Source organism: Ixodes scapularis, unplaced genomic scaffold (genome assembly GCF_016920785.2).
Source record: "Ixodes scapularis isolate PalLabHiFi unplaced genomic scaffold, ASM1692078v2 PGA_scaffold6__148_contigs__length_123643588, whole genome shotgun sequence".
Lineage (NCBI taxonomy): Eukaryota > Metazoa > Arthropoda > Arachnida > Ixodida > Ixodidae > Ixodes > Ixodes scapularis.
The window spans coordinates 45,974,723-45,996,813 of NW_024609881.1; the positions used below are offsets into that span (position 1 = coordinate 45,974,723).

At 43.9% G+C, this 22,091-nt stretch overlaps 1 pseudogene; it reads left to right on the plus strand.

The window, feature by feature from the left end:
- The first annotated feature begins 1,954 nt into the window (after positions 1-1,954).
- LOC8041707 lies at positions 1,955-2,966 on the plus strand (annotated as a pseudogene).
- Positions 2,967-22,091: the final 19,125 nt, after the last annotated feature.

Here is a 22,091-nt window from a genome sequence, read left to right on the forward strand (position 1 = left end):
GCGATAATCATTCCTACTTATGATACGAAACGTTTACAAAACGTGCACAGAATATTTAAATATAAATAAAAACTTCTATGGAAAAAAAAACAAAAAAAAACGAAACAAAAAACGTTAAGTAAACAAGTTTTACATACGTATTCACAAATTCTTTACCAACAAACTACTTTGTATGAATTTGGAAAAAAAATGTATCAAAATGAGCACCTTTAACTTGGATTTTACGAATGTATAAAAAGATATGCTTCGCCATTATTTCAGTTGTGTTATTAATGCAGAAACGCAGCTTATTTATCTAAATATAAAAAAAAATTGACGGCAATATTTAATAATCTTCATATTTCATTTCTTTTAAATATTCCTCGACATCGGTAGTGTCTTAAACAAAGTTTTGGTGGGAAAATATTGAGTAAAAAATGAACCCCAAAAGAGTGGGGAAAATAAACGACAACAAACTTTGACTCAGATTGAGCAAGCTTATCTTCGTTTTAAAGCTAATCTAGGGACAGCACGACTTTCTACACTGTACGATAGAGCAGCCTACGTCGTGCGGCAAATCCCCCATAACGAAAATAAGCAAGCTCAATTTGAGGGAAGGTTTGTTGCCGTGTTTCTGCTTTTGTAGGTCATATTTGCTCAATATTTTATCATCACGAGTTATAGTTGAACACACTGCAAACGATTAAGGAAAGTTGAAAAGAAATAAACGATGGAGTTTTTTTTACATATGAATGTAAAATTTTGACACATTTAGAAAAACCAGCTGCGTTTCTGAATTAATAACACAACTACAATAATATCTAGACAGATCTTTTTTATATTCGTAAAATGAATTTCAATATTCTCATTTTTATCTATTTTAAGCCATGTTGTATAAATTAAATTGTTAGTACATAATTTGCGAATTTGTGTGTAAAACGTCAATACTTAACCTGTTTCATAGCGTTTTTTTTTTTTGCAGAAATTATTTTATTGAAATTCTTAATATTATGTTTATACGTTGTATATATTTAATAAAATAATTAGCAAAAAGTATTACCACGAGCATGTTTTGGTATGGAATTGAAGGCTGCGCGAAGTACCATAGTGAAACCTTAGCAATATCATCGACTCGAGCTTCGAAATATCATATCTCTGGGACAAAATTAGCTACGACGCTCAAACACAGCTGAATGCTCAATCCAAGGACATCGCTTTCACGTAAATGTTATTACATAAATATTAAAAAAAATATGACGTGGATCATTGTACGATTAGATGTGGGAACACCACAACCTATGCAACACAAGCTCATAGTCGCTGCTCGTGCAAGCAGCGTCTATGGGCAGTTCCGTAACTGAGCTAATCTAATAGTGTTGCTCTTGGCTAGCGCTCTTAGCGACTTAGCTTTGACCTGTGCTTGCACGGCGTTCAAATGTTTTGTTGTTTCCTTGAATAGGCCCGTAGCTCTCAAGTTTTGAGCAGCGCTCCAGGCGAGCAAAATAGAATATTTGGCTCGCGTTTCAATCATCTGTCAATACGCTTCTCCACTGCAGAACAGCGGAATGCATCGCCACGAAAACTAAGTTTCAAATTTTTGTAGGCGCCCATCTCTCCGCAAAACGAACGATACGTCCGATCCTCGATTCAAGCGACGATATCAAGAGATAGCTGCACATGGACGGTCTCCGCATCGATACCCAGTTATCAGCGGATGGTTGCTCGCGCCTTCTGGTAGACTGCTAATCGGGACAGCCTATCGTCGGAATCTCTGGGCTATAAAAGCGGCAGTTGCTGAAAAACCCTTCGCAGTTGCTGAAAAACCCTTCCTTCGCCACGAAAACTAAGCTTTCAATTTTTGTAGGTAAGGTTTTATATTCACTCACTTATTATTTGTAAGCGCACGGGTTTGCACTTCGCTGCTCTGCTTTTTTCTTATTTGCTTTTTGTTCTTTGTTTGGTGTTTTCTGCGAAGATGGCTGAAAAGGTGACTGTCTCTCCTGCCCCAAAAAAATAGCACACGAGGCTGCATGCATTAAGTGTTGGGAGTGCGCAAATTTTACCACGAGGGCAAGCGTTCCGCACTTACAAAAAGAATGTAATAAAGTCAATGAACGGCGCAGAAACTTCCGAGTAGCAATGTAACCCCTGCAAGTGGTATTCCCAACGACAGTCTGCGGCTCCAGAGGTATCTCAAGGGCCGTCACAGCTGACCCCAAATGAGGAAAGACTAGAAAGGTTGCTCAAAGAAAATGCATCCACCAGTGCAAAGTTGACCTCCGTCCTTAATAGGATGTCTTGCATTGTGAGGTCTCTCGAGGCGCAGACTGCGAATTCCGACGCGATGATGTTCAAAATAGAAAATTAGAGTAATACAATAGAAGGAATCGATACAACCATGAATGATCAGACAAGGCATGAGGAATTCATTGTTCATTTTGATAACCAAGACAAAACAATAAATGAACTACAGGGGAAAATCGCTGAACAAGAGGGAAGGATTTCACAAAGGGATGAAGAGGTTGACGAGCTAAGAAAGGCTATCGACAGTGCAGAGCTGTACTCGAGACGCCAGAATATTGAAATACATGATACAGTCCAGCGATCAAATGAAGATAATATGAGCGTAATTAACTGAGTGGCAACGAAGCTGTACTTAGCACCAGTGACTCCCAATGACACCGAGGCTGGCAACAGGCTAAAAGCTAAAGAAGGAAGAATCACACCTATCTTAATGAAATTCACCGAGAGGCGTACAAGGGACCTGTCGGGGGGAAAAAGGACTACTCTTAGAAATGAGAACATTTATATAAAAATAAAACTTGGCTCGAGCGCTGAAAAGTCTGTTGTGGCCCACCTAGGCATGTGCTAAGAAAAAAGTGTACATGTATACTTGGATAAAGAACGGAAAAATATTCGTAAGGCAGAAGGAGGGAGCGGGTTTGCTTCAGACTGAGAGTGAACGAGACTTAATCAAAGTCAGGTAATCATAAAATAATTTTTATCGTTCCCTGAGTTGGGCGCATACACAGAAAGCTCTAGGGTGGAAGTAAGTAACGTTGACACTAAACTAAGCTTGGTTCATGTAAATGTGAGGAGTACTTACACACATTGGGATCAGTTAATGTTACTTTTAACCACGCGACTACCAAGTTTGGTCGTACTTATCTTGAGTGAGGTCAATGCTGATGAGGCAGGTTACGCTACATTTTCCTTGCCAGGCTTTCATTTCTTCTGATTGTGCCTTTCATGCCATTGAATTAAAAAAAAAAAAAGATAACTGCACAAAATTGTGCAGGCTTTGCTATAAATTTATTTGTAATTATTGAAGTTTGGGTGTTGCGTAATCAAGAATTTTACGTTTATTTTTAGATCTCATAACGTAAAATAATGTATTTTAACTGTTGAAACTTCGGTGATTCATATAACTGACATAGGCGTATTTGAAACACACCTATTTTGTTTTAGTTTGCTGCGCGTAAAACGATACTTGTAAATGTCTTGAAGTGAGAAATATGCTTCCTATATGTTGATAAGGTGTTTCAATATTAGTTTATGGCTATTGTCTCTCACAATTTGAAGGTTCTAATGAAGGTGGCTAGAGTTTAGTGAATTAAAAACATACATCACAACATTTAATGGCTTCCTGTAATCACAAGTGTGGCTAAAACTCTTGCTCAAGGCCGTTTCAGTCGCCTTCCAGCAGTGTCGCGCACGTAGGATGAGAGTACAGGAAGAAGTAGTCTTGCGCTAAATTGCACAGTTCAAAACAGCTCTTGCAAGTATGGGAATAACGTTCTTGTGAAACTGCGTGGCCCTAGCGCATTTTCGAGCCAACTATGCACTCCTTAGTCCACCATGGGAGGACGCCAAATTATTTGATTTATTTTACTCGGAAATATCACAGGAACGAGAAATGTTGCTTTCATGTCATCATCCCTTACGAAATGGTATATCTGGAATTTAGCGGGTATCTCCGCTGAATTTAGAGGAGCGGTTACACCGATGCCGATGCCGGCGCCGGCACTACTTAACGCGGAAACGGGCGTCTAAGAACTGCGACCTAAAATCTGTTATTTGATTAACTCGCTTTCCGATCTTATGCACTTCGCCATATTGTTTCACGTGAAACCAACAACCAAATTTCATTTGTTTTTCAATCTTCAAAATAAGCAACTGATTTGTTGGTCCAAATATCTGGGATAACCACTTCAAGGATATTAACAATAGTTAACCAATTACATCAGACTCATGCAATATAGATAAATCAACTTGTGTCTGCGCGAGTACATATTAGGTTTTGCCTGCACGACCGAAAGGGGCCCTTAAATTATCATTAACAGGGGATATATGTTTACCCATGTATGTCGTGAACGGGCTAAATAAGGTACTATGTGAATGTTTATACAGCGACATGTGGCCGTATTTGCTCCCATATATGGCGGTATATGACCCTATTTGACTCCTTATATTACCATATAGGCCACATGTAAAATATATCAGGGCCATATAAGAGATTTTCGTACGGGATGGCACATGTATAGATAGAAATAATTTCCGTATCCATGTACGCCCTGGACAGTAATTTCTGCAGCACTTGATGTGATCTTTAGCTACGGCTGTGATGTTTGCAATCTCTATTGTTTCTCGTATATAGTAAGGAAATTTTATATCGTTGGACATATGCTTGGCGCTGGAGCTAAATCCTGGTTCGCAGGTTTATCGAAAGCTGGAATATACGCCAAAGAGGCAAGGAGGGTTGTTCCATAGTTTCATGTTCATAAGTACATTTGTTTCGTGCACATATGTGTACACAAAAACATCATCAGGAAACAGTTCAGGTTAATTATTGTCGCGAAACGATTCATCTAGGGAGAAAACACAAGAAAACTGGGGGTGGAAAGAGGCATGGCAGATGCAGATCAGTCATTTTTATAAAAAAAAGGGCAACGATAGCTGCAGTACAGCAACAACGCGACAAAGAAAGCCAAAGGAAAGAAGACACAACGAAAGAGAACATCAAACAGCTCGATACGGAGAAAGTGAATTGTCGAGGGTGGACGCTTTCTGGAAGCGAAAAGAGCCAACACACACACATGTTCTAAATCACGCAGCCTCCAATATAATTTTACGCGAAACATTCATTCCCTCGTGCCAACCTTGAACTGGCCTAGGTGAAAACCGGAACTCGATGTCACAGTCGGAGAGTTATTCCGCACAGCCCGACCATATCCCAGCAGGGACTCCCCAAGAACGGGAAAGTTTTACCGGATCGATGCTCCGGGCTCCTTCGCAAGTTTTCCTTCTCTCGTACGAAGCGTGATCCAATCCTATAGGCGACCAAATACGCGGAACTGTATTCACTGACGCTAACAAAACCCAGCATCTCTTTTAGTCGCAAGTGCAGCCTCGCGGTGAACGAAAAATGCCTTTTGTTGATTTAACGCGTGAAACCCTCGAATCTAAAAAACAAATTGGCAGCGACTTTTGCTTTAAAAAGTATACTGAATCGAAGTTAAAAAAAAAAACAAAAAAAAACATATATGTATATATACCTCTCGCGTTTTAATATAAGTTAAACATGATCCACTCTATCTGCAAATGACAATCACACTCTTGTCTATTAAACGAATGGCCGTATTGTTTGTTCTAAATGTTCGATTCTGGCGAGCGCTTCAAAATCAGTCATCGAAGAGCGCGGTGCGCCTCGGGATATCCGTCGCACCCGTGACTTGCCCGCGACGTCATCGGCCTCCCTAGGGCTGATGAGCGTACCGTAGTTACGGGCGTTGACGCTTGGTGGTGTCAACACGTTACTACTTCGCTTAGTCGTAGTGATCGAGGGCTGTAGCATATCACAGGGAGACTGCGGAGCCGGCTGAGTCGTGCGCGCTATAACAACACGTAGTCTGATCGCATAGTGCGCGTATAACAACAGGTGGTGTAGTCTGATCTACGACATGGCCGATATGGCGACATCGGCAACCTCGGCACGGTGGTGGCATCACTCGTGTATTTCACGCAGCGTATCGCATCGATAGTGGTTTTGACATCAGCATTGTCACGCTACCTCAAAGAAACACGCACATCACGATGATTTTGCGACATTCCTTGTCACAGGGGCGAACACTAAACGTCAAAATGCACGTGTATACTATAGGGTCGGCTGGATTTCTGGGAGAAGGGTTAAAGCCGCCTAAGGCCTCAACCCTGGATACGCCACTGCCGCTTTGTCGAGTCTCGCGGTGACAGGAACGACACCTTGTCTGTCTAAAAATATTCAGCTTCGGTTGCTTCACTGAGGGCGTTTTATTTTAATGCACGGAGGAGGATAAGCCAGTGAGACAATTAGGCCGTCAGCCACCTCCAGTGCAAGGATGCTGTTTCAAGAGCCACTTACCATGGTGTAGCGAATAGCGCCATCAGCCCGTAGATGATAATTGACGCAGCTCGCAAAAGAATCCAGCCCCATTCCATTCCCACTCAATTCCGGGAAGAAGGCACCTAATTCCATTCCCATTCCATTTTTCCCAGCCCTGCCGCCATTCCATTCCCGTTCCATTTCCGGTGTCACGAAAATGCGGAATGATTCCGGAATCTTGCCAATTCCGGAGTGGCAACTTGGCAACACTGACAGTCACACGGCTTGGGATTAGCTCCGTTGGCTCGTAGCATCCGCTGCGCCCCGACATTAGGGGACGCGAAGTATAGTGAGCGTGTTTCACATTTCGTGGCGCTGCCGTAGGGAGTCGATTCTGTCACGAGGTTCCATCGAAGCTTCATATAATTAAAAGCCAGGTGGTTTTGGTTATTGAAACATTCAGTTTAAAATATGTTTCCTCGCGTTTTGCGACGAAATATTCATGTTTCTGAGGTTCTACTGCTGCGTACGTCATGTTGAGGCAAAGAAATAAGCTCCATATTTTCATTTTCGTTTTCCTTTGAAGTCCTATAGTGCAGTAAATGCATTATATTAAAGGGAAAGAATGTAGCGTGTCGTATGTTTTGCCGATAAATTTAGCGGGGCAACAGAGGGTTGGATAAGTCGCGTGACGTCTGGTCACGTGACGTCTATTTTTGCCGCTGAATTGAGCGGGGAAACAAGATTGGTGTCTTGGTAAAAAAACATGAGCTCTCCCGCTAAATTTAACGGGCAACTCAATTGGTGTATAGGTCACGTGACGTCAATTTTCAGCCAAATGTAGCGGGGAAACAGAATTGATGTCTTGGTCACAATACGAAAATTTTCACGAAATTTAGAAGGGGAAACTGGATTGACGTAGAGGTCACGTGACGTCAGGTGACGTCACGTGAGACCACTTTTCCGCCAAACTTAGGGGGAAAACTGAATTACTGTACAGATCACATGGCGTCAAGTTTCCCGCTAAATTTAGCGGGGAAACTAGTTTGGTCTGTGTGTCCCGTTACAAAAGGTCACCTTGTCACGTGACATCAATTTTCTCTGTAAATTTAGCTGAGAAAGTGAATGCGTGTATGGGTCTCGTGATGCCAATTTTTACGCTAAATTGAACGGGAAATGTCACCCAGGGACGGATGGACGGACGGAAAAACATTTTTGGGATTGGGCAGTAACGATAAATAGGGAGTTTTCGTAGATCGTTTTCGCCGTCCCGCGACCCTTCTACGCAACCCACTACGACGCCCGGAACTCTACAGTCAAGGCCATCGACGCGCAGGCGCAGTAGCGGCTTCTTCGTTCTCTAGGAAGCGCATCTGTTAGAAACCATCCACTTTTCGTCTAGAAGACTTGACCATTACTGAACAAGAAAATTAATAGCTAACCGATTCCAATATACTGTAACTATGGAAAACCATGTTGCAGCGTTATGATATTAACGAAATCACGGATCCTTCCGAGTGAAGTTACAAATACAAATATCTCTATAGTTGTTTTATTTTCGCCGACTGCAATTTTATCTTGTATTTTGAAGCCTTTCTTGTTGAACAAATGGATATATCGCACAAAGTTCTAGTTCCTTTTGTTTCATTTTTTAAATGTTGAGTGGTTGTCTATTTGGTTAATTGGAAGCGGTTTTTCTTTTGTGCATGTCACAATAATCTTGGTCACTAAAAGAATGGATGAACAAGAGAAAGTTAGGAGCGAGGGACGTCTAGCAGAATCTAGAAACATGTATGATCATTAGCAACTTAGGAATCACAGGGCACTTCGAGTTCCGAGTACATTAATATCACTACGTAGTTACCGGGGTTGCGATATTCACCGATAAGATCGCCTAAGGTCACATCGCAAAGCAAAGAAGACAGGAGGTGATAAGCCGCGCCACGCATTTCTCCAGCCCTCCGTAGTAATTCCGTTGCAACAAGGATATACTTAGAAGTATATCCTTGGATTATAAAAGGTATACCTTTTTATAATCGGTTATAGAAACTCCACCGCTCTATTTAAAAAAATATGTAATTAAAATAAGAGTCGGCTTGAGTCATCGTACTTTCACAATTTTGTTTGTTTCTGGATTTCCTGCCCCTCGCGTCGTCCGCGATTTTTTCGCCTCAATATCAGCAATTGTTAACGCTAAAATTAGGTCTTTAGAAGTTGGCAAAAAAAAAAACAGGCTACACTAAGATGAATCTTTTTATGCGGAAGACAACAGAAGCCGGGAAGGATGGTAATAATAATGTCGGCAATGACGTCAATCAAAACAAAAACGAGAATGATGATAATAACGACCGTTAAAACGCACTATAATCACGACTATGATGATAACGATGATGATCACGATGATGATGACGACCATTATAGATGCATATGCCGCGAGCGCGAATCCCGTCCTAGCAACCACATCGAAACTGGTCAAGGTCGCCAAAGTGCGGCAAAGACATACCAGACGACCGGACTTCTTTCAAGGGGACTCGCGCGCGATCTTGACCGAAGCTTAGAGTAAAAAGACGAGACTCTCAATTCATAATACTTAAGCGGTTCGAGGGTCGGTCTGTCTCGAACATGACCAGTGCGAACGGATCGCCATCCCGAAGAAGCTTCAAGAACATTGCAGCTTTCTATTTTTTTTAAGATAAAGTGAGCGCTCATATGGTTCAAGCATCGTACCAGCTAAACCATCAACAAGACGTTGTTCCGGGGTCAGACCATACACCATTATTTGGATAGTAGAAACAGAACCTCGATGCCACGTTCATTCCGAGCTTTCAAGATTTGCACAAATTACCGGTGTGACACACGGCGTAGTATATTCAATTCAATTCAATTCAATGTTTTATTCAGACAACACAGATCAGACAGTTTTCTAGGGGGCCGTCGCAAAAGGCAACTAAATGCCTGACGAGGCGTTGACCCCTTCCCCTCCCCTCCCTCCCCCCCCCCCCCTCACATCACTCAGCGTGGCACACAGAAAGGCGATATGGTTTTATTGGGTAGGAGACGTCCCAAAACGCAAAAAAACGCGTTCATTCCCGACCTCCCACCGCTCAAGTACATCGCCATAACCTAAAAAAGCGTATTTCATCTGGCCTTATTTTAAACTCCGATAAACCATCGACATCCCGAGGTCATTCATGGAGGAGGAGGACTTGGTCATCTTATGGATCACACCGGAGACGCGATTTCGCGGAGGCCTTTGTATACTTGCTTTAGCATAAAAGAATAAGAAGGAGACTGGACAGCGAGCCGCTCCACGAGAGTGTGGTTGCTCCTATTCTTTTTGCCGACGACCGGAATAGTTACATTAAAAGTGAATGGCTTCGACGCCAATGTACATGCTGAGGGTAACACCCGTTTGCGAAACGCACGCCACGACCACAACGCTGATCGGAACCTGTGCGACATCATTTTCGGCGTCTCTTTAAAGCTACCGTTAAAAATCCCCAAGCTCCGTTGGCTGAGCTTCTATCGCTTACATGACAAGACCATCTTTATGAAAAAATTCCACGCGGTTTACCGTAGCTCCCAACGTCACGTGTTCACGCGGTTTGCTTCCGCCTTTGTCTCAACGTTAAAATACGCAAGTGACTTTTTTCAGAGAGAAAGAGAACGAGAGATACTTTCGTAAACATTGTATCTTAAAAGTTGAGAGCGTGGCGTAACTCTCGAAATTCCTGCCCAGGTTGGAACCCTTTATGCCGCGGTCAGACAGCGAATACATCATACAAACGACATTCCGCAGAAAATAGGGACTTTTAGGGAACCGTGTTTGCACATCCCATAAGGTATACGTTGGGCCTTCCGGGACGAACTGCGCATATGCGTGTCTTCTGCAGTAGCGCATGCGCATTTCGTACCGGTGGGGGCCCATCGTGCACTGTATCGGATCCCTAAAACTCCCTAATGCCTGAGGCATGTTTCTTCCCTGTACGACAGCCCTGTCACAGCGATCACACGAAAGCTTTCTACAGAAGGTGCTGAAAGCATATGCGCGTATGCATGAAGGGAACATTCTTAGAAGCGAACACGAGGCGTGTCAGCAGATCTGTAATCATATCTGCAGCGAAAAACGTGTCTTTCGTATCATGTACGAGCATGTACGAGCATGTATGAGCATGTATAAGCGTGTGTGAAGCGAGAAATCACGACGCAAAAATTACGACCCTTCAAGTTTTGACGAGCGGCGGGTCGCCCTATAGCAAAGGGTGTTGTCACTTATGGTGCACGTCTGCGTTGACGTTTTCCTTGCGGAGTGTTCTGCACGGCGACAATGGGGAGTTTTCGTTGATCGTTTTCGCCGTCCCGCAACGCTCTCCGCAACCAGCTACGACACCAGGAACTCTACAGTTAAGGCCACCGGCGCGCAGGCGCAGTAGCGGCTTCTTCTTTGCGGAGGGCTTAGCGAAATGGGAAACGCGGTCTACGAAAACTTCCTTCACTGTAGAGCTCCGGGTATCATAGCGGGTTAGGGAGAGCATTGCGGGACTTCGAAAACGATCTACGAAAACTCCCTAAGAAAGGGTAGCGTTTATAAACACCAGTGGGGTGGCTGACCCGCCCTGCGACTAGTGAAACGTTCCCACTTATGCGGGGAGCGAGTGGTCGCCTGCTTCTTGCGCAGGAGTTGCGGTGACGTCAGAACGACGCCGAGCTCTGATTGGCTTTGATTGAAAGGATGGTGTCTATAGACCTCAATGATATAGATGACTTAAAGGGATACTACACCGAAATTTCGGCGCTCATTTTTTGGTCTCTATGTGTTCAAAAGAGCAGTATCACATGGAACATACCAATATCTTGTTAAAAAAGTCTCGAAAAGGAATTTTAAAACGAATTAAACGATTAGCAAAGAGCACCTGGTGGATGTCGCTAACGCCTCGTTTGTAATGCTCGTCTAGGAACCTTGACAGCTAGTGACGGAGGTTGTCTCGTCCCCGGCCACGACGAGAGACGGGGGAAGGAGGAACTCCCCTTTTCCCGAGAATCCCTTTTGTGTGTCGCAGAAGTCGCTATTGTCCCCCTACAAGATTATAGAAGATTAACCCGTCACTCCAAATTCGTACAAAAGCAGCCGCTTCGGTGGCTGGAACGACTAGGCCATCCCCTCGACGTCAGCCTCGCCGTAGCTTTGCTCGTCTTGAGACGACCTACGTCACGATTGCGTTGGATGTCACGTGCTCTAAGCTGGGCCTTCTCCGAGCGCTTGCCAGAGTGGGCCGTTTATAACGAAAAATACAGCCACCAGGCTCAAAATACAAACGTGCGATTGTCATTTACGGATATTGTGGATCATATTCAACCTATTTTTGAGCACGACGGGAATATTTCAAATTTCGTTGAAGTATCCCTTTAAGGTCTATCCAGTATTTCTTTTTTTTTTCAATCGGCCAATAAGAGTTTGGCGTCCTGATATCTTTGGAACCCCGTGTGCAAGAAGCAGACCAACTTGCGCTCCGCACACAAATAAATACGAGTGCCACAATAGTCAGGTTTCAGCGCTCTAACCTCGTTCATATTTTACCATGCAGCTGCAATAGCCCATGTAATATCCGAAAAAAAAAAGGTTTTTAGCTATGGATATTGTGTACAGTTGAGCGTGTTGGCGCTTCTCACGCTTAAAGTCCGGTTCATACACTTGCAACCGAGGAGGACCGACTGAGACATGACGCCTTCGGACAAGCTCCGCAGCAGCGCATCCGGTCCCAAGCCGTCGCAAGAGGCTTAAAAACCGGTCTTGTCTCAGTCGGTCCAGCTAGGTTGCAAGTCTGTGAATAAGCCCGTGTCGACAAGCTTTTAAGCCCGTCGAAACGGTCTTTTGACTGGCGACAAAACGTTTAAGGCTTGTTCACCCTTGTGTGATCGGCTACGCCTCTAGCAACTGTCTGCAAGTTGCAAGTCGGCGATAGAAGTCCTAAGCGGCTTAGAAACCGGTGGTGTCGGAGTCGCTCGCAGTCGGTCGCAAACGTGCGAACCAGCCTTTCATCGTACGAGTAAAGGTTTCGCTGCTAGGCTGAAAGCCGGTGTCGTCTGTATTGTCTTCTTTGTCCCTCTTCGTTTTCGTGAGTTATGGGTAAAATGTGTACTGCCGCATGCCCCGCGTGATTACTTTGTGTGAAAACAACGTTTTAAGGAGTTAAAAAAAAGCGCGCACACAGAAATGACGTTGTCGTTACTGCGCATGTGCCGAGCCCAAACTGTGTCTCGGATTGGCGCTGTGGCTACGACCCTTTTTTTTGAATTCCCGAAGTTTTTTTCATTCGCTATCTTAAAAATCTTCATTAACTTAGGAAAAGAGGCAAACTGGGTGAGCAAGCTTCGATACTTTCCTTCAAGTAAGACCCATTGTCCTTTGCCTAGATCGGGGTCGTTCCGATTTGTCTGAAAGTTCAGAGGAAAAAGAACCGTCGGAAGACGTCTGGGCCTTCATAACAAAGCGAGTCACTGCTTCGCCAAAGTATGAGAAAGTCGGGCATGGTTTGAAGAGATACGGTGGAACTTGAATGGAAACTTGAATTGCCTCGGATATACAGGGTGTCTTATTTTCATTCAAACACATAAAAAAGGGTGGTAGACGAGCGCTATTTTCACAATATATTTAATCAGGCTCGGCGGACATTAGATGAAAGTATAATTCTCATGGCAAGTTAGCTAAGTAAGGAAAATCTATTACTTAACTATCAGTTATTGTTCTTATGGGTCATACTGCAGCTTCAGCATTAACGCCAATTACTATAAGTGAACTGTCCAATAAAAAAATAGGCGAAAATATATTTTTTTACATATATTAAATTATTAATTAAAAATAGCTCGATTTAAAGCCTGGGCGCAAAGAGGGTGCCGCAAGCCCTGGCCACAATGACGCTTGCCAGAGGGAAGTCGTCGTTTCAATGTTGTCGTCACTATCTCAGTGGCGTTTCCTCGTTTGGTGAGCCGACGACACAAGAGATGACGTAACTGAAACGACCACGTCACTCTTCCAAGCGTCATTGTAAGCAGGGCTTGCTGCGCTGTTCTTCCGCACAATTTGTAAAAGGGGATAAAAACGCAAAAGAAAAAGATATATTAATACCTAAGAAAAATCATCACGCCTTCGTAAATGAGTTTAATTGGTCTGGCCTCTAATGAGAATTGTCGTAAACATTTCGATTGCAACATGACCCCTGACACTAAAATGTAAAAAGTAAATACCAAGTTATAGTTCATTATCAAACTTACCATGACGATATAAAATCCACCTAGACGATATAATATCCACCGAAAACGGCACTCGACTAATTCTCACACCCGTTTAAGGAATCAAATTAAATGCGCTCAAATCTAAATCAAACACGTTGGATATTTTTCCACTGCGTCACATGCCATTTTTTTTAAACATCCTGAAAGGATCCCCTTGTCCCGCCTGAAGCGAGAGTATTACGCAAGGTACTAAATGCAGCAGTATCTTTGTTACGCTTTCGACAGGCATAAGCTGGAAGATAGCAAAAGATGGTACCTGACAAGATGTCTTAAATACGGCCCGGGGTGACCCTATCTTACATAACTGTTCTCGGAAGGCGCGTACAGCCTTTCGTTTGTCCCAGGTGTAATCAGTATAGGCGTAAGGCTCTTGAGCAGAATACTGATTCGCAGTAAATGCGAAGGATCGAAGATTACCCGAGGCTTTTGAGACGTCGGACGGCTCACTCACGCAGACCATCCATAAGGGCGTGTTACACGATGTTTGCGCAAAAGTGAGGCGTGTGACAGCTCGGAACGCGTGTGAGGCAAAACACGTGACCAAATGTGGTGAGATTAACTGCGGGCTCCGAAGATCATTCAAGCCACGCGCCTTTTGCAACAAAGTCTAGGCAGTGGGTGTCAAGGTTAACGGGTTTCATATCGGCTCCAGCACTCAACTTCAGGCACTCATCGCCACTGAACCTCAATGAGAAGGTAATGTTCACGTTCTATCGTGACTTAAAAAAGAACAAGAAAGAAATCCAAAGTTGTAATACACGCAAGAATATTTTGATAGCTCCATTGCACATACAAAAAAAAAGAAAACTTCGATGATAAGCAAACAAAAAAAAAATCCTGCGAGGTCATTGAGGACGGCGTTATCTTCAGGAACAATTTTCATGGTTTTCTAGCCTGTGCGAATGTCAGCAGCAAGCGTGACTTCTCATTTCATCATTTGGCGAGTAGACCAATTACAATGATAAGAGTGTTCCTGCAGTCGATAACTGAAAGTCATGCTTTTGGGCTCGTTCTTTTTTTTTCTTCGAATAGGGATACAAAAATACTTTATACGTACTAAGTGCCGGTCGGACTCCAGAAAATGGGAGCTAATAAAATATAAAAAAGAATGCTACGATCTTTTTAAAATTTATTTTCGTAATTTGTTACCTTAAGCACTAGAGTTATACTAGAAGCTTGCGAAGTCATCGGTTCCGCAGATGCTCATAGGTTGCGCAACGGTTGCTGCAACCGAGGGGCATCATTGTTTAAGGAGCTGACTCCAGCGGACTTCGCTGCGGTACATATTAGAGAGCTCTAGAATAGCGTACACAAAAGCTTGGCATACGCAAAGAAATAGCAAAACATCATTGACTAAAACCCCAAGACTGGAGCGAGAAAAGACGTAATGACACGAAATCTCTTCCAGACTTTGTGTTTGTCCGCCCCTTCCCGTCCCAGTCTCGGGGTTTTAGCCAATAATGGTCAACCGTCACCAGCTCGTTCGCGCCCGAACCTTCCGTTCGTAAATAGCAAAACTTCGCGCGCAGACAGCCCTGACGGCCCTTTTTGGATCGGTGCACGGCGACGACAGCATTTCTTTTAGTACGCTAAGCTTTCGAGTACACGCTATTCTGAAACTCGCTATTCAAAAGTTTGAGAATAGCGTAAAGACACTTGCGTTGGCACTAAGCCCGACACACGCAGGCTCACAGCAGAACACTGCAGAGCGGGTGAAAGCTGCGCTTTTATGGTACAGTGAAACGCAAACGGACACGCCAGCAGATACAGTCACCTAGACGTGTCCATGCAAACCATAGTTCGAGCAATCTAAGACCGGCCCCCCATTCGGGTAAGCCAGTCTAAATTTCGTGCCGTCTCGTGCGCGTCGAGAGCAACGAGACGGGCACGCAGAGGGCCGCCGCGTCGGCACGCAAAACTCGATATACATATACGCATAGCTCGCTTCGCTGCGTACGTATTGCACACGCGCAGTGCATGCATGCAACGCTAACGCAGACGCACAGGTGCTTGTGTTTTGCTCCTATACGGAATACTAAAACTGTTCCAATGCGTTCGAACGCGAGACACGGTTCTTGTTCGCTCTGATTGGAGTGAAATAGTGGGATACTAAGTCAGCTATAGCCTTTCCGTTGACCCACTACTTCTTCCAATCAGGGATCGGGGCCCTCTGACGTCGCCATGGCACTCTCGTCTCATCCACTACCTCAGGTTCCCTTCACATCGACTTCTCTTCCGAGGCTTCCGTGATGAGAACCAACAAACACGGGACACTTATTGTAACGAGTCAAAAGATGGAACCTTGGGGGGTCCCTTTCAGTAGACGTCCAGTGGGTTTGAGATTTACATTCCAAAGAAGGCGGGACGCCACCCAACTGAAAGGGCGTGTAGGAAAGGGGAACATCTCCAAGTGTGCAGCGAAAACGAACGTGCAGTGGCGGCCGAAATTTGAAAGAGGAAAGGGGCACTCTATGCACGGGGCTGCCGTTGCCAAATGTCCAGTGCCTAATTATTATGGGTAGCCCCGGTTTGATTCCTTCGTATTCTGAACTTCGTCCGAAGCTATAGCAAGAATCTAGACTAAAGTCCAATAAAAAGACAGGGTCCGAACTCTAACGTCGACGGACACACTTTCCGTTCCTTGTATTTGAATGTTTCGATAGACTTCATAATTCAACATTTGACTCAGGGATAGTGTGGAAAACATACTTGAGGTGGGAAAAGTGGAAAATGATTGAAAAATAAAGGTTATGTTGCCCGCTTCTCTGCAAAAGGCAAAGGTAAGTTTAAGGACTTTATAGACCTCCGTTTCTTATCAATTTATGTCCTTACGTTGGTAGCTGTGGTGTGTTTATACAAACCAGCACCACAAAACATAACAAAATGAATATAGAAGCTTCTGATGTAAACGAAAGTATGCGCAGCATCGCAGTCGTGTTTCAGGCGTCATAATTTTAGTTCCCTTCAATAGCTAAGTCGCCTATATTGTATTGTGCTCTTTTCTAACCGCGCATATCTGCCCCTGTCTCTAGGGAAGACATGCGGTTATGAAAGAATAAACATTTTTACCTTTTACGTGAAAACAATATACTACATTGTGCACTTGAATAAACGATATGAAGAATCTTTTTTAGCATCCCTACGCATATTGGGCAGACGTGTCGCAAAGCAGATCAACATAAAAAATACGCTTTAAGATCGACTCTGGGATTACCCACGCTGGTACGTTTGTTTCATAATATTCCGCGCCACAACAAAGCTTGAATATAGTTTTGTCTAAATAGTAATTGTGCTGCGGGCTTGTTCTTAAAGCGGGCCATTAGCAAGGCTCATTGGGCGACTGGAGTAAACTCTGTAGATGAGAAATGGAGCCAGTTCAGTACCCCTGCTTTACTCCGTTTCATGATAACTTGGTGAACTGTGCAGGCTACGGTCCCCACGACCCAATAAGAGTCGGAGCGAGACGCCTGTCACCACGTCACGAGGGCATCCGCATGTCACTGCGCCAAATGCGAGGCCCGGAGGAACCGGCTGTCGTCTGCCGGCCAAGAGTCGTCTGCTGCGAAACCAACCAACTTCAGATGAACGTCCATCTCCGCAACACTGCCGTTCGCTGAAGTAGCGAGCTCTTTGGGACATTTCGGGAGACAACCGTACGCTCAATGTACCCACGAACCTGTGGTAAGCACTAATGCCAGGGCCAAGTTTTTAGCGAAAGCGGTCGATTACACTGTTGCCATCCTTCACACATCGTTCAAAAACCATTTTGTTCTCGGAAAAGTGTGGACGTTGAAAAGTAATATGTCTTGGTCTTTCTTCCTAGTCATGTAGTGTTGCGGTCAGAGAGTCGCACCGCAGCACTACTAAAAGAGGACAAAGGCTTAGAACTACTTCTTGTCGCGGATGGCGCTGTTGCTGTGCCGGTAACGAGGACTCCGTGGCTCCACCATGGAGTGTTGTCACGTGGTTTGCTCCTACGCTCTTACTGGGTCGCGGGATCCGCACCCTCCACAGTTCGTTAAGTTGTCGTAAAACGGAGTATAGGCTGGGGTTTCTAACGTGCAGCACGCACGAGTCGTACACAAACGCACGCCGGTGTGATGCTCATCCAGATCAAAACGGGCAGGGGTGGGGATTGAACCCCCCAGAATCTACGGGTTTTGTCAACGTAGAACACCTTTTTCTAAAGAAACTTTTGCACACTAAAGGAAGACCTCACAACAGCAGTGACTAGAATAGGTACGTTATTGCGAAATACTTGCTCACGGACGACACTACACAATACAAAGCACGCAAAATTCGATGTCAACAGAAAAAGCCGTTGCCAAGAAAACGAAGAGAGTTTCGACACATCTTTACGGCGCGGAAGGACGGTTTCACACCTAGGAAAATTGTGATTCTCCCTTGTCAATGTTCCAAAACAATTAGAGTCGGTTTTCGCCGAGAATAGATACATATACACGTGAAAGAAAGAAAGAAAAAATAACATAATTTGCAGCGCGATCACGGAACACTTTAAAACCAATACGGACTTCGAAATCCAATCATAAAAACAAAAAAAGGGGGAAAAAAGTTTTTGTTGCTTACTTGCGTGGCTTTGAATAAAAATTGCTTCGAGGGGTGCGTACTTTTGTTTTCCAATTTTAATTTCTTTTAGGCTGCGCGAGCCAAAATCGAACCTTCGCCAGGTTTGACAAAACAATCCGTTTCTGCGAAGAGCAGACGACAATAGCGCGGAGGAAGCAGATTATATGGCTATGGCGTCATTCTGCTAACGGAGCGGCGTTGCCAAATGTCCGAAACGTGTACCTCCCGCACTCAGGCGGATTTTAAAATTTTTTGCTTGCAAACAATCTGCGTAGACAAATTGTTGTTTTATAGAAACCTTTTAGTCGGGCCAAGTAATTCCCTACTTGCGCTGTTATTTTTGAGACAAGTAATACCCGTTCATTTGCTTTGCTCTCGAGTCTTCACAAAATGTTTATTCTTATGGATTGCCTCGCAATTTTCGACTCTCTTTGTATTTCCAAAACATAATTGTGAAGGAATTTTTATTTTTCACACGGATCTATTGCGTTGCTGTCACGTTTAAATCTGAGGTGGCCCAATGACTTTTATTTTGCAAGTAAATTATATTAGAATATACGACTGCATAAAGGTAGTGCATTACAATTACGAACTACTTTGAAAGCGTAATGCCATTAATTAGAAACAAATAATACTTTCTTGCTGCAAATAATTATATTTATAATTCAAATTGTGTATCTATATACGGCGCTAATTTTTGTGTGCCATGCCACTCTTAAAGCCTTGCGAAGCTGATCGTAAGGAAAAAGTTGTGTGTTTTACAGATGAGAGCTCTGAAAATAAAATTTTGGGGTTATTCTCCAGAAATCTAGACTATTTACTTCTTCCATTTGTTTGCAGGTTTAGGACAGATAAACTAGATAGGCTTACCGGCTTTGTTTCCTGTCCCTTTCGTAAGCTCTCTGAAGAAAGCAAAAATAAAGAACCAGCTGCTGCCCAGCCGTGTTGTCAGAAAAAAGATGAAGTCAACCTTTCACCGTCAAACTTGACCAAAGGCCTGGGTGGTGGTTGCTTTGTTCTGATATTTTTAATCTGCAACTTCTCATCCTGCACTTTACAAATCTTCTCTTAAACTGTACAAATACTGTCAATAAAAAAATTGGCGGCTTGTTTGTTTTATTTGGAAGACCAATCTCATAATCGAAGTGTCATCGACGTTTCGGAAACAAAGGTTACCGCCCTGGATTATTGAAGTCTCTTTGCGTTTTATTATTATTTTTTATTAGCATTGTTTGTTCAAGTCACCTTAATCTAGCTCAGGGCTCTCAAACACACGGCCCGCAAGCCACATGTGGCCGGCGACTTGCTCGAACCGGCTACGTATCCCCGTTCCCATTTCGCTAGCGTTAGAAATGGCATGCGCTATAGTCATCTTATCTCGCCGATCTTTTCCCGTTTGAAACTTAGATCTGTTTCTTTTTAACGCATTCACACATGTTATTTTTAGCGGCGTTCATTTGCCCTGGGTTTTGCCTTATTGAAGTTCGTGTCACAGAACAGCTGGCTTTGGTTGCGTGGCGGGAAAATCCTGGTTGGTCAATAAGGTCATGAGGTCATAGCACCATGACCTCGCGCGGGAATTTCAAACAACCCCCGATGCTCACCTGAAACGGTACGTCACACGTGGAGTGAAAGTGATTAAAATGCGACATGCAATGCGAATTAGAGGTTTCCGCGCGTCTCAAGTGATTTCGCTTTATGACGTAATTCGTATGCCATATAGAAAAAAAATTAAGAATTTTAGGCGGGGTTCAAACCCACGACCCTTCGGTGGCGAGCCAGGCAAACTACAGTCTATAGGTCGCGCAAGGCACGCTTGCACGGCGAATGAGAAGGCGATGCGAAGTGAAAAACGCAAAACGCTATCGCGTTCAACTCTTAAAGGCAAAGCTTAAGAGTCCTCCAAATTTGTTGCTTCGCAGATTTTTCCATGTATAATCACCTGTGCCACATTTCCGCAGCTGCAAGCGCGAGCTCCTCGTTGAAGGACGCATCTCTGTTCGCGAGCTCTCAATAAGCAGGAGCAACTGTCAAAGATAAAGCTATAAGGTTGAGATTCTCGCTTTAAAAATATATCACCATTAAAAAACGCGTAATTTCTCAGACTGTTATACAAATCGCAAAAACAAAGCAAGAACTGTCGTATTAACAGAAGTTTTAGAGTGTTAAGCTCGCTTGATTCCTGAGTGAACCGAGCAAGGGGAACGACAGCGTGCTTGCCCTATTGTCCTATTAAAAGTGGGAACACACTTGCGGGTTGGTATTATTTCAATTATTGTTATCACGCCAAGTGAGGCCCAAAGTAATCCAATAAACAAATCAAAGCTAAAGGAGTCACTGGCAAAGCTGCGAGTTTAGAGAAAAGCATAAAGCACAATGTCCCTTCTTTTCGGAATCTTTTAACTCGCCCCCCCCCCCCCCCCCTCCCCCGCCTTAGGGTGGCCCTCGACCTTTCGGTGGTGGGCTATCTGGTCCATTGAAATGAGTCTGAGACCCCTGTAGTCTAGCTATTTAAGCCTTCCAACGACGTAAGTGACTTCTATTCTTTAATGTGTGACCCTGAATCACATGCTGCCTTTTCTTTACTGTAGAATTTTCCACCACTTATCTTGTCCAAGCTTTTTTTCTGAAAAAAAAATCACCTTTGGGATTTGTGTGCGCACAAACACATGCCCAAACCAAAAAAGTAAGGCTGTATTTTATTACTATTAAAGCTCTAGTTTAATACACTACATTACTAAATTACCTACAACAAGAAAGTAATGAATTATTTTAGTCACTATGGCAAACATAAATTTAATTACTCCGTTTTATTTCCTGAAAATTTATAACTGCCAGCTCTGCATTCAGCTTATGCAAAATTCGTATCACGACTTCGCCTTTTAAAAGTTCCGTGCAACGATATTTGGATAGAATGTTTTTTACCTTACAGTACCTCATTGGCACTATAGTGGGACCGATGTATGCCCGTACGCTACGCCGCTTCATGATCATTGGCGGCTTAATCTGTGGCTTTAGATGCGAATGTTTGGCGGTACAGTACCCTTTCTAGACAGTTTTTTTAACGTGCATCTCGCAGTAGTGATACACGACCGCAGTGTAGAACAGTACTCATCCAGATAGAAACGGGCAGGGGCCTGGATTGAGCCCAGGATTCTTGGTTCTTCAGCCTGAGCCTTCGCTCCATGTGCTCCAAAATGCGGTACGATAACACACTTGGCCATCACTCTTCCACTTTACAAAGATTGAGCGATGCTTCAAGCTCATAAAATGAGGAATGAAGTCTTCTAATCTCCGATGAGCGCACTATCGAAACCAAAACGCGTTGAAGATCATCTTTCTTCATTTCTGTCGCAATAAGAAGTGATAGCGTTACTGATGCTCCATAGCGAGAAGAGAGCGCTCCCACGTGCTGCTAAGATCCTGTTTCTGGCATCCTTCACCTTCGAAACCCCGCCAGTTCGATGTCCACATTCGGAGGAACGCGAAGAAATACCGTGCAGAGACTTGGCAGCAGCTTTGTTTCCTTTTGCGCCGCTTCTTCGTGGAAGCTTCCAGTTGCACACAAAGTCTGTTACTGACCGACGAACCTCGAAAAGATTCCGCAACGGGACTCCGGCTGCCGTCTTCTTCACATGACACAAACGGCGTGCACGCTACCGTACTCTCGTCGGTAAAACCTTCGCTGAAAAAACTCGCAACGGGACGACAAACACCCATAAATATTTTACGGAAAGTCTGCCTCATTACGACCACGACGAAGACGGCGACGGCGACCATACTTTATGCTGCCTGTCCTCTCACCTTCTCTCCGGCCCCCTCTTCTTTTACTTTGAGTTTTTTTTATTTATTATTCCGTTAGGAATCGAGC